Here is a 9,678-nt window from a genome sequence, read left to right as displayed (position 1 = left end):
GAGGATATAGCCACTTTTCTTCGGCGATACTGCGAAGAGGTGCGATTCGCAAACAAAATCTTGAACTCCGTGCGGTTCTGGAACGGCAAGAGGAAGTTCTGGGTCAAGCTCCGTAAGGATCCCGGTGGTATTGGGGGTCTTTGCCATCCGCCCCCAAATTTTGCCATCGGGAGAGTTCGGGGCTTCCTGTTCTATCCTCAAATGCCTATGTATTGCCGAAATTGCTTGAGGTTTGGCCACACCCAGGAGACCTGCGGCGCGGAGCGTGTGATTCGCTGCAATAGGTGTGGCCAAGAAGGTCACATAGCCTCAAGATGTAGCCATACGATAAGGTGCAACCTCTGCGGAGAGGAAAATCACGATTTTAATTCCTGTCCCCATAAAGCAAAAACTACGATGGGTGGGTCAAGGCTGGGCCCACCCAAAGAGGGGACAGGACAAAAGACGTCCTTTTTTAAGATGCCCAAACCCCAGATGGCAGGTACTGATGGGTCCAGGCCCAAGACCTCTGGTGCTCCATCGGGGGGCCCACCGGTGGTAGTGCTAGGGGGAGGCCATGGGGATTCCACGAAGCCCGGGCGGGTGATCGAGTTTACTGCCCGGGAAATTGAAAGACGTCGATCGACTTCCTACCTGGCTCAAGAGCCCGCCGAAACTTCTGAAGGGGGCTCACCTGTGGCGGGTGGCAGCCGACGGGCCTCGGTGGGGGCAGAGGTGGACCCAAAATTGCAGCATAAGCCAGGTACTGGCTTGGCCCAGGGTCGCCCTGCTCCGGACGAAGAGGCCCCGGTGAAAGCCCGCCGGAAGGGGAGCCAGGTGGCCAGGTCTGAGCCCGGTCCTGTTACTCCGCCTATACAGGACAGGGCCAAGAAGACAAGTGGCGCCAAACCAGGGTTTGCTGCCCCGCCAGCAGTGGACCCGGTGGGTAAAACTGGCCATCGTCGATCGATGGGGAAGTTGGAGCAACAGTCCTCAGCAACGCTTGCTGGGGAACAAGCGATGAAAACTTCCCAAGGTAGCGGCAAAGGTTCCGGAAAAGAGGCCTCACAGGCCCCTGTGCAGCAGTTCCAGTCGTCAAAAGATGAAAGAAGACGCAGATCCATCAGCCGGGGGCCAGAGATTACATCGAGTGAGAGCAACACAGAGGATATGGACAGCAGTGTGACATTTAAAAGACAAAGAGAAGAAGAAGAGGAAGACATTCAAAGGAAAGCGGCGTGCCGTAGTTCGGAAGAGAGCGAGCTCAGGGTCGGGGCATCATCGATCTCAAGCTCCGACCCTCAGAACATCAAGGAGCTGATGACCCCGCAGGCGGGGGATGACGGTACGCAGCTTATTATTGACTTTGATTCTCCAAGCACGGACTCTCCATAAACTATGCCTATCCCTGTAAAAATTGCCTCACTCAATGTGAGGTCCTTAAAGAGCCCTGATCGCAGGGCTGCTTTATTTTCTTATCTAGAGACATGTGACTTTGACCTTTGCCTGCTACAAGAATGTGGAATCCCTAGTAAAATGGACTATAAAGACTTAAAAGAAGACTGGAAGCTGGGCCCATCCATATGGTCCGGTGCAAATGACTGTCGTTCTGTGGGTGTTGGGCTGCTCTGCCGAGGCCAGTCCTTTTCTATTCATACAGTAACTGAGATTGTGCCTGGCAGAGCTCTTTTAATTCATCTATATTTTAATGGACTTTTAATTCGTGTTTTAAATGTGTATGCCCCTCCTGATAAACAGGAGCGGGCAGAACTATTTGAAATTTTACCACTGTTTTGTGTTGGGTCTTCCCCCCTGCTGGTGGGAGGTGATTTTAACTGCATACGTGATGGGGAACACCGGCAGGGTGGGGATATTAATCGTAAAGACCGCACTTCTTACCTGCTTAAAAATTTTATTGATGATTTTAATTTGAAAGATTGCTGGAAGGATCTCTTGCCGGAGGACCCGGGCGCCACATGGTCCAATGGAAGAGTGAGCTCCAGAATCGATTTTATTTTTTCCTCTAGAGCTTTTAAACCCCTGAAATGCACGCTCGAGCAGAATATCTTCTCTGATCATAAGCTCCTCTTGGTGGGCCTGGAGCTAGAGGGGGAGCAAAAAGCAAAAAGGGGCCTCTGGAGATTAAACACCACACTCCTAGAGGACCCTGAGATAAAAGAGGAGTTTGTGCGGACCTACCAGTGCTGGCAATCACAAAGAAAACCCCACGAGCCTATGCTGCACTGGTGGGAGGGCACCAAATCTAAAATCAGATTTTTTTTTATCAAAGCAGGTAAGAAGAAGGCAAAAATGGAAAAACAGTGGTTTTATGTTCTTAACATGCGTTTAAATGTACTTTTTAAATTGAAAGAAGCTGGTATGGATGTAGAAAATGATATTTTAAACCTTAAAACTGAAATAAAACATGCCATAGAAAAGAAAGGGAAACAAATCATTTTTAACTCACATGTGCAGCACCTGGAGGAGGGCGAGAAATGTTCCCGTTTCTTTTTTAAAAAAGTGATGAATAGGAGGGATATCATCCAAAACCTTGAGGGTGAATCCACTCCAAAAGGCATGTTAGATGCAGTTTTTAACTTCTACCAGCTTCTTTTTAATAAGAAAGATCTTAATCCATCCTTTTTAGAACATGTTCTTAATTCCCTTGATTTTAAGCTAGATGTTTTAGACCAGGAGGTTTTATCCCGTGATCTTAACTTAGATGAACTTTTATTTGTTTTTAAAAGTTTTTCTAGTGGGAAGGCCCCTGGGGAAGATGGTTTACCCATCGAATTTTATTTAGCTTTTTGGGATATTTTAAAGGATGATATGGTTTTATTGTATAAAGAAACTTTTATTGTTAATGAACTTCCCCCTTCCTGGAGGAGGGGGATTGTATCATTACTTTTTAAAAAGGGTGAAAAGGATATGCTAAAAAATTGGCGCCCCATCACACTTTTAAATGTCGATTATAAAGTTTTAGCCAAGTTATTAGCTGTCCGTTTTAAACCTTTTATTCATAAATTAATTCACCCAAATCAGGTTTGTGGGGTACCTGGAAGGTCTATAGCTGAATCCCTAAATATTTTAAGAGATGTTTTATGGTATTTTAAGGATAGAAATCAAACTGTAGCAATTTTATCCTTAGACTTTGAAAAAGCCTTTGATAGGGTCTCCCATGAATACCTGTTTTTAGTTCTTAAAAAGATGGCAGTGCCTGAAACGATTTTAAGCCGAATCATGCTTATATACCGATCCTGTTTTAGTCAAGTCTCTGTTAATGGCTTTTTAACCAGCGGTGTTCCTCTTTTATCAGGTGTCAAACAGGGCTGCCCCCTGTCCCCACTCCTTTTTATTTGCGCAATCGAACCACTGATGGCCCTCCTCAGAAAAGACCGGGTAGTAAGAGGCGTACCGATACCTGGTGGAGGAGGGACCCATCTAAAGGTGTTGGGGTACATGGATGATGTCACCATACTGTGCCCGGACTCTCCATCCATGAGGGGGGCATTGAGGAACACCAGCTATTTCTGCGAGGTCTCTGGTTTTAAGCTAAACACAGATAAATGTGACTGTTTTTATATTGGCTCCTGGGATTCATCCATCACCCCAGGAGTCACAATGCAACAGGATCAAATTAAAGTTTTAGGTATTGTTTTTAACCAGGTCAATGATGGGAGCCCTAACTGGGATTCAGCTATAGCTAAGATGGAGAAGAAGATTTTAATGTGGAATCTTAGAAACCTTACCATGGAGGGGAAGATTTTAATAATAAAGATGGTTTTACTCCCTATTATGCTATACATTGCCATGGTATTTCCTCCATCTATTTTATACATTAAAAAAGTAACTAGAATTGTTTTTACTTTTTTATGGGGTTCAAAAATGGAGAAATTAAAGCGTGATTTTATGTACAAAAGTAAAGATAATGGCGGGAAAGATGTTCCTAACCTTTTTACTTTCTTTTACATAAAGTATTTCTGTTTCTGTTTTAAAATTATTAAATCCGATGGCATTTTTAGCTGCTTTTTAAGGTACGCTGCGGGCATGGTTTTTAAAAGATGGTTGCGCATCCCTCTGAACGCTCCGGTGCTTCTGTGTCCCCCAAAACATTATGTGGTGTTGGAAAAGACAGTCAGGCTCCTAGGTCTCCAAGATTTGGAGCCTGACATACTGGGGGACCAGAGAAAGGTATCAAAGGTCCTCAGGCGGAGTGAGGTTACCCTGGCAGTGTCCAATTTCACACAGGCAAGATCCAAAAAGGTATGGCGGAACGTGTACGGGAAGTTTCTGGCGAATGTACACAGGGATCTTGCCTGGGCAATCGTCCACCAGTGCCTCCCTACTCGTGAGTTCCAGCACAGGCGAGGACTGGTGGCGAGAGCCAAGTGCCCGAGAGATGGCTGCGGAGTGGACGAAACGGTGCTGCACATATTTTGGAACTGCCCTTTTGCACGGGAGCTTTGGAGGAAGGTAGGCCCACTTTTGAAGTGGGCCTGCGGCCTAAAAGATTTTAATCACGAATGTGTCTTTTACGGTCTTTTTAACTGCCCCAATTTTAAACAGCAGATGATCTGCTGGATGATTATTAATTGTTTTAAAAATGCCATCTGGAAAGTTAGGAACATCTTACTTTTTAAACATGATTTTATTGATGTTAAAAACTGTATAAAGCTGGCCCTGAGTGAGATGTACATCTATTACCTAAGAGACAAGAAACAGTTGGGGGCCAGCGAGGCAGCATCCATGTGGTGTCTGCCTCTATGGAACGAAATAACAATATAATCAGTTTTTATGACATTTGTATAATGTTTTATCCTGCCTTTTTTATTTTTTCTCCTTTTATTACTGGTTTTATTATTTGTATTTTAAAACTTTTGTGAACCTTTTATTATTTTGCATTTTAAATTTTGTATGGTTTCTTATTTATTCAATAAAATTTTGTTGAAACCTTATCTGTTCTTATCAGTTTAATATCTGATACGTCCCCTATCTGGGGACCATATATTAAATGGATTTTTGAGAACGGGGGCCGATTTCGAAGCTTGCTTCCGTCGCCCTATGCATTGACCCGATATGGCAGTATCTTCGGGTACAGTGCACCACCCCCTTACAGGGTTAAAAAGAAAGATTCCTACTTTCATTGCTACCTGCTTGCTGGCTAGCCAGCTAGCCAGCCCTGTGGGCCTTGCTGCTGCTGCTGCTGCTGCTGCTGCTGCAGCCAAAAAACAAAAGGTGGTGCTGCTGCTGCTTCTGCTGCTTCTGCTTGTGTCTGGCCGCTGTTGGAGCGTCCAGGCACAGGACTTCTGCTGCTGCTGACTAAATGGCCTCCTTAATTGGATCATTTGAGTAGCCAGCACACCTGTGCAGGTAGGGCATGACATGATAGGCAGCTGCCTTGATAGCGGGTGGGTGCTGAATGTTCCTAATTGACAAAATAAGATTAATGCTTATGAAGAAATATAAAATCTCATCCCTTCCCCAATATCGCGCCACACCCCTACCCCTTAATTCCCTGGTTGAACTTGATGGACATATGTCTTTTTTCGACCGTACTAACTATGTAACTATGTAACATAACATGGGGGGGTCTCCTGGCTGTTCACACAGGTGTGTCATTGCTGTACATTGACCATGCATTGCTTCTGTGGTATTGCAAAGGCAAAGACAAATGCTTCCAGCCATCCATTGCACTAATGGATTGGTCATCAGCTGGCTGTCTATGTCCCGCATCAATATAGACCAAAGTACAGAGGGTTAGGCTATGCTATAGTGCACCTACCTGATGCATCAGAAGGTGCGAGGCCCTTGCTAAATTCTGTGCACAGACTTTGAGATCTATGCTTTAGACTGTATCTAAACCTGCTCCAACATGGACTGACATTCTGGCCTACTTTCAGCCGATGCGACTTGTCTGTCGCTGAACAGTCGCTTTTTATGTATTCAGCACCTATGTATAATGTTGTAAAAATGCTCTAGAAGCTAAAGTCGCAGAAATGTCACACATATTTGGCCTGCAACTTTCTGTGCGACAAATTCAGACAGGAAAAATCAGTATAAATCCTTAGAAAATTATCCCCCAGTGTCTCCATCTGCTGGCGGTATTGAATAAGCATTGCTGCACTGATGGGGTATGCATTAGACGAAAAAAAAGAAGAAAAAGAAGAATAATACGCCCAGAAAAGAGGCGAAAAGGAGAAAAACGTAAAAAAACGTGAAAAAAAAGTAAGAGGAAGAGAAGGGAAAAAAAGGTGGAAATGGGTTTAAAAGTGATTTCGGCGGAGAATATATATATATATATATATATATATATATATATATATACGCGCACACACACACATATATATAAACGTATTCTCCGTTGAGATATTGCAGCCGCTGCTGTGTCCAGGCCCAGGAGCCTTAGCACTGTGCTGTGATGTCACTCAATACCACTGACATCACTAGGTGTAAACAACATCTCTCCTTTGCTGTGTATGTGACTATGGAGCTGTTTGGTGATGTCGTCTATTATGGCCTTCATAGAAGCAACAGGAGATTGTTGCATCCATCTAGAACCCTCAGAACTACAGTGCTATGATGTCACTCACTTCCACAGGCCTTGCAGAGTGTAAACAACAACAACCCAGCTTTGTTGTGTATGTAACCATAGGGATTGTGATGTCACCTAGAACCTTCACAGCAGCGACAGCTTTATGAGGAGCATCAGCACTGCTCTGCCTGAGCAGAACCATCACCGCCATAGGTTGTCAAATAACCCGGATTTAACCCACACAGGTAAGTCCAATGGGGTGCAGGCATGTCCTCTATGCTTACAGCTTCCCGTGGGTGTTGGTTTGATACCGTTTGGGGACAGCCAAGGAGGCATCTGCAGGCAACAAAGGTAGGTGTGTGCTTGTGTGTGTGTTTCCTATGCAGATCCTAAGCCCAGTGTCACATGCAAGTAGGAGGAGTAAGAAGGGTTCCTGGCAAATCCGGGTTATGGATTGCATTTAAAAAGGCCCCGTGGGAGTGCAATGGGCCCCTGTCTTGCTGCTTAGCAATAATGGTATGGGTTTAGGTTCTGCTGTGTGTACTGGTGGTTGACTGCCCCCCAGCCCAGAGTGTGCATGGAAAATTGTCTGGCAGCCTCCCTGACAGCAAGCAGTGATAGTGCCCATGAAGGGGACCTTGTTGGGCCCGCCCCTTTCACGGTTATCGCTTCTCGGCCTTTTGGCTAAGATCAAGTGTAGTATCTGTTCTTATCAGTTTAATATCTGATACGTCCCCTATCTGGGGACCATATATTAAATGGATTTTTTAAGAACGGGGGCCGATTTCGAAGCTTGCTTCCGTCGCCCTATGCATTGACCCGATATGGCAGTATCTTCGGGTACAGTGCACCACCCCCTTACAGGGTTAAAAAGAAAGATTCCTACTTTCATTGCTACCTGCTTGCTGGCTAGCCAGCTAGCCAGCCCTGTGGGCCTTGCTGCTGCTGCTGCTGCTGCTGCAGCCAAAAAACAAAAGGTGGTGCTGCTGCTGCTTCTGCTGCTTCTGCTTGTGTCTGGCCGCTGTTGGAGCGTCCAGGCACAGGACTTCTGCTGCTGCTGACTAAATGGCCTCCTTAATTGGATCATTTGAGTAGCCAGCACACCTGTGCAGGTAGGGCATGACATGATAGGCAGCTGCCTTGATAGCGGGTGGGTGCTGAATGTTCCTAATTGACAAAATAAGATTAATGCTTATGAAGAAATATAAAATCTCATCCCTTCCCCAATATCGCGCCACACCCCTACCCCTTAATTCCCTGGTTGAACTTGATGGACATATGTCTTTTTTCGACCGTACTAACTATGTAACTATGTAACATAACATGGGGGGGTCTCCTGGCTGTTCACACAGGTGTGTCATTGCTGTACATTGACCATGCATTGCTTCTGTGGTATTGCAAAGGCAAAGACAAATGCTTCCAGCCATCCATTGCACTAATGGATTGGTCATCAGCTGGCTGTCTATGTCCCGCATCAATATAGACCAAAGTACAGAGGGTTAGGCTATGCTATAGTGCACCTACCTGATGCATCAGAAGGTGCGAGGCCCTTGCTAAATTCTGTGCACAGACTTTGAGATCTATGCTTTAGACTGTATCTAAACCTGCTCCAACATGGACTGACATTCTGGCCTACTTTCAGCCGATGCGACTTGTCTGTCGCTGAACAGTCGCTTTTTATGTATTCAGCACCTATGTATAATGTTGTAAAAATGCTCTAGAAGCTAAAGTCGCAGAAATGTCACACATATTTGGCCTGCAACTTTCTGTGCGACAAATTCAGACAGGAAAAATCAGTATAAATCCTTAGAAAATTATCCCCCAGTGTCTCCATCTGCTGGCGGTATTGAATAAGCATTGCTGCACTGATGGGGTATGCATTAGACGAAAAAAAAGAAGAAAAAGAAGAATAATACGCCCAGAAAAGAGGCGAAAAGGAGAAAAACGTAAAAAAACGTGAAAAAAAAGTAAGAGGAAGAGAAGGGAAAAAAAGGTGGAAATGGGTTTAAAAGTGATTTCGGCGGAGAAATATATATATATATATATATATATATATATATATATATATATACGCGCACACACACACATATATATAAACGTATTCTCCGTTGAGATATTGCAGCCGCTGCTGTGTCCAGGCCCAGGAGCCTTAGCACTGTGCTGTGATGTCACTCAATACCACTGACATCACTAGGTGTAAACAACATCTCTCCTTTGCTGTGTATGTGACTATGGAGCTGTTTGGTGATGTCGTCTATTATGGCCTTCATAGAAGCAACAGGAGATTGTTGCATCCATCTAGAACCCTCAGAACTACAGTGCTATGATGTCACTCACTTCCACAGGCCTTGCAGAGTGTAAACAACAACAACCCAGCTTTGTTGTGTATGTAACCATAGGGATTGTGATGTCACCTAGAACCTTCACAGCAGCGACAGCTTTATGAGGAGCATCAGCACTGCTCTGCCTGAGCAGAACCATCACCGCCATAGGTTGTCAAATAACCCGGATTTAACCCACACAGGTAAGTCCAATGGGGTGCAGGCATGTCCTCTATGCTTACAGCTTCCCGTGGGTGTTGGTTTGATACCGTTTGGGGACAGCCAAGGAGGCATCTGCAGGCAACAAAGGTAGGTGTGTGCTTGTGTGTGTGTTTCCTATGCAGATCCTAAGCCCAGTGTCACATGCAAGTAGGAGGAGTAAGAAGGGTTCCTGGCAAATCCGGGTTATGGATTGCATTTAAAAAGGCCCCGTGGGAGTGCAATGGGCCCCTGTCTTGCTGCTTAGCAATAATGGTATGGGTTTAGGTTCTGCTGTGTGTACTGGTGGTTGACTGCCCCCCAGCCCAGAGTGTGCATGGAAAATTGTCTGGCAGCCTCCCTGACAGCAAGCAGTGATAGTGCCCATGAAGGGGACCTTGTTGGGCCCGCCCCTTTCACGGTTATCGCTTCTCGGCCTTTTGGCTAAGATCAAGTGTAGTATCTGTTCTTATCAGTTTAATATCTGATACGTCCCCTATCTGGGGACCATATATTAAATGGATTTTTGAGAACGGGGGCCGATTTCGAAGCTTGCTTCCGTCGCCCTATGCATTGACCCGATATGGCAGTATCTTCGGGTACAGTGCACCACCCCCTTACAGGGTTAAAAAGAAAGATTCCTACTTT

General features: G+C 45.3%; 3 non-coding genes across 3 annotated transcripts; all 3 read left to right on the top strand.

The window, feature by feature from the left end:
* The first annotated feature begins 4,901 nt into the window (after nt 1-4,901).
* LOC130316712 (U2 spliceosomal RNA) lies at nt 4,902-5,087 on the top strand. Its single transcript, XR_008863987.1, has one exon. It is a non-coding gene; the product is annotated as a U2 spliceosomal RNA (small nuclear RNA).
* A 2,088-nt stretch (nt 5,088-7,175) lies between these two features.
* LOC130316709 (U2 spliceosomal RNA) lies at nt 7,176-7,367 on the top strand. The gene has a single exon (XR_008863985.1). It is a non-coding gene; the product is annotated as a U2 spliceosomal RNA (small nuclear RNA).
* Nucleotides 7,368-9,454: 2,087 nt separating this feature from the next.
* On the top strand, nt 9,455-9,645 carry LOC130316708 (U2 spliceosomal RNA). The gene has a single exon (XR_008863984.1). It is a non-coding gene; the product is annotated as a U2 spliceosomal RNA (small nuclear RNA).
* The last annotated feature ends 33 nt before the right edge of the window (nt 9,646-9,678 follow it).

This window comes from Hyla sarda, unplaced genomic scaffold (assembly GCF_029499605.1).
Source record: "Hyla sarda isolate aHylSar1 unplaced genomic scaffold, aHylSar1.hap1 scaffold_1947, whole genome shotgun sequence".
NCBI classification, from domain to species: domain Eukaryota; kingdom Metazoa; phylum Chordata; class Amphibia; order Anura; family Hylidae; genus Hyla; species Hyla sarda.
The sequence above is the reverse complement of the archived record's forward strand: the minus strand, read 5'-3'. Positions and strand labels throughout refer to the sequence as shown.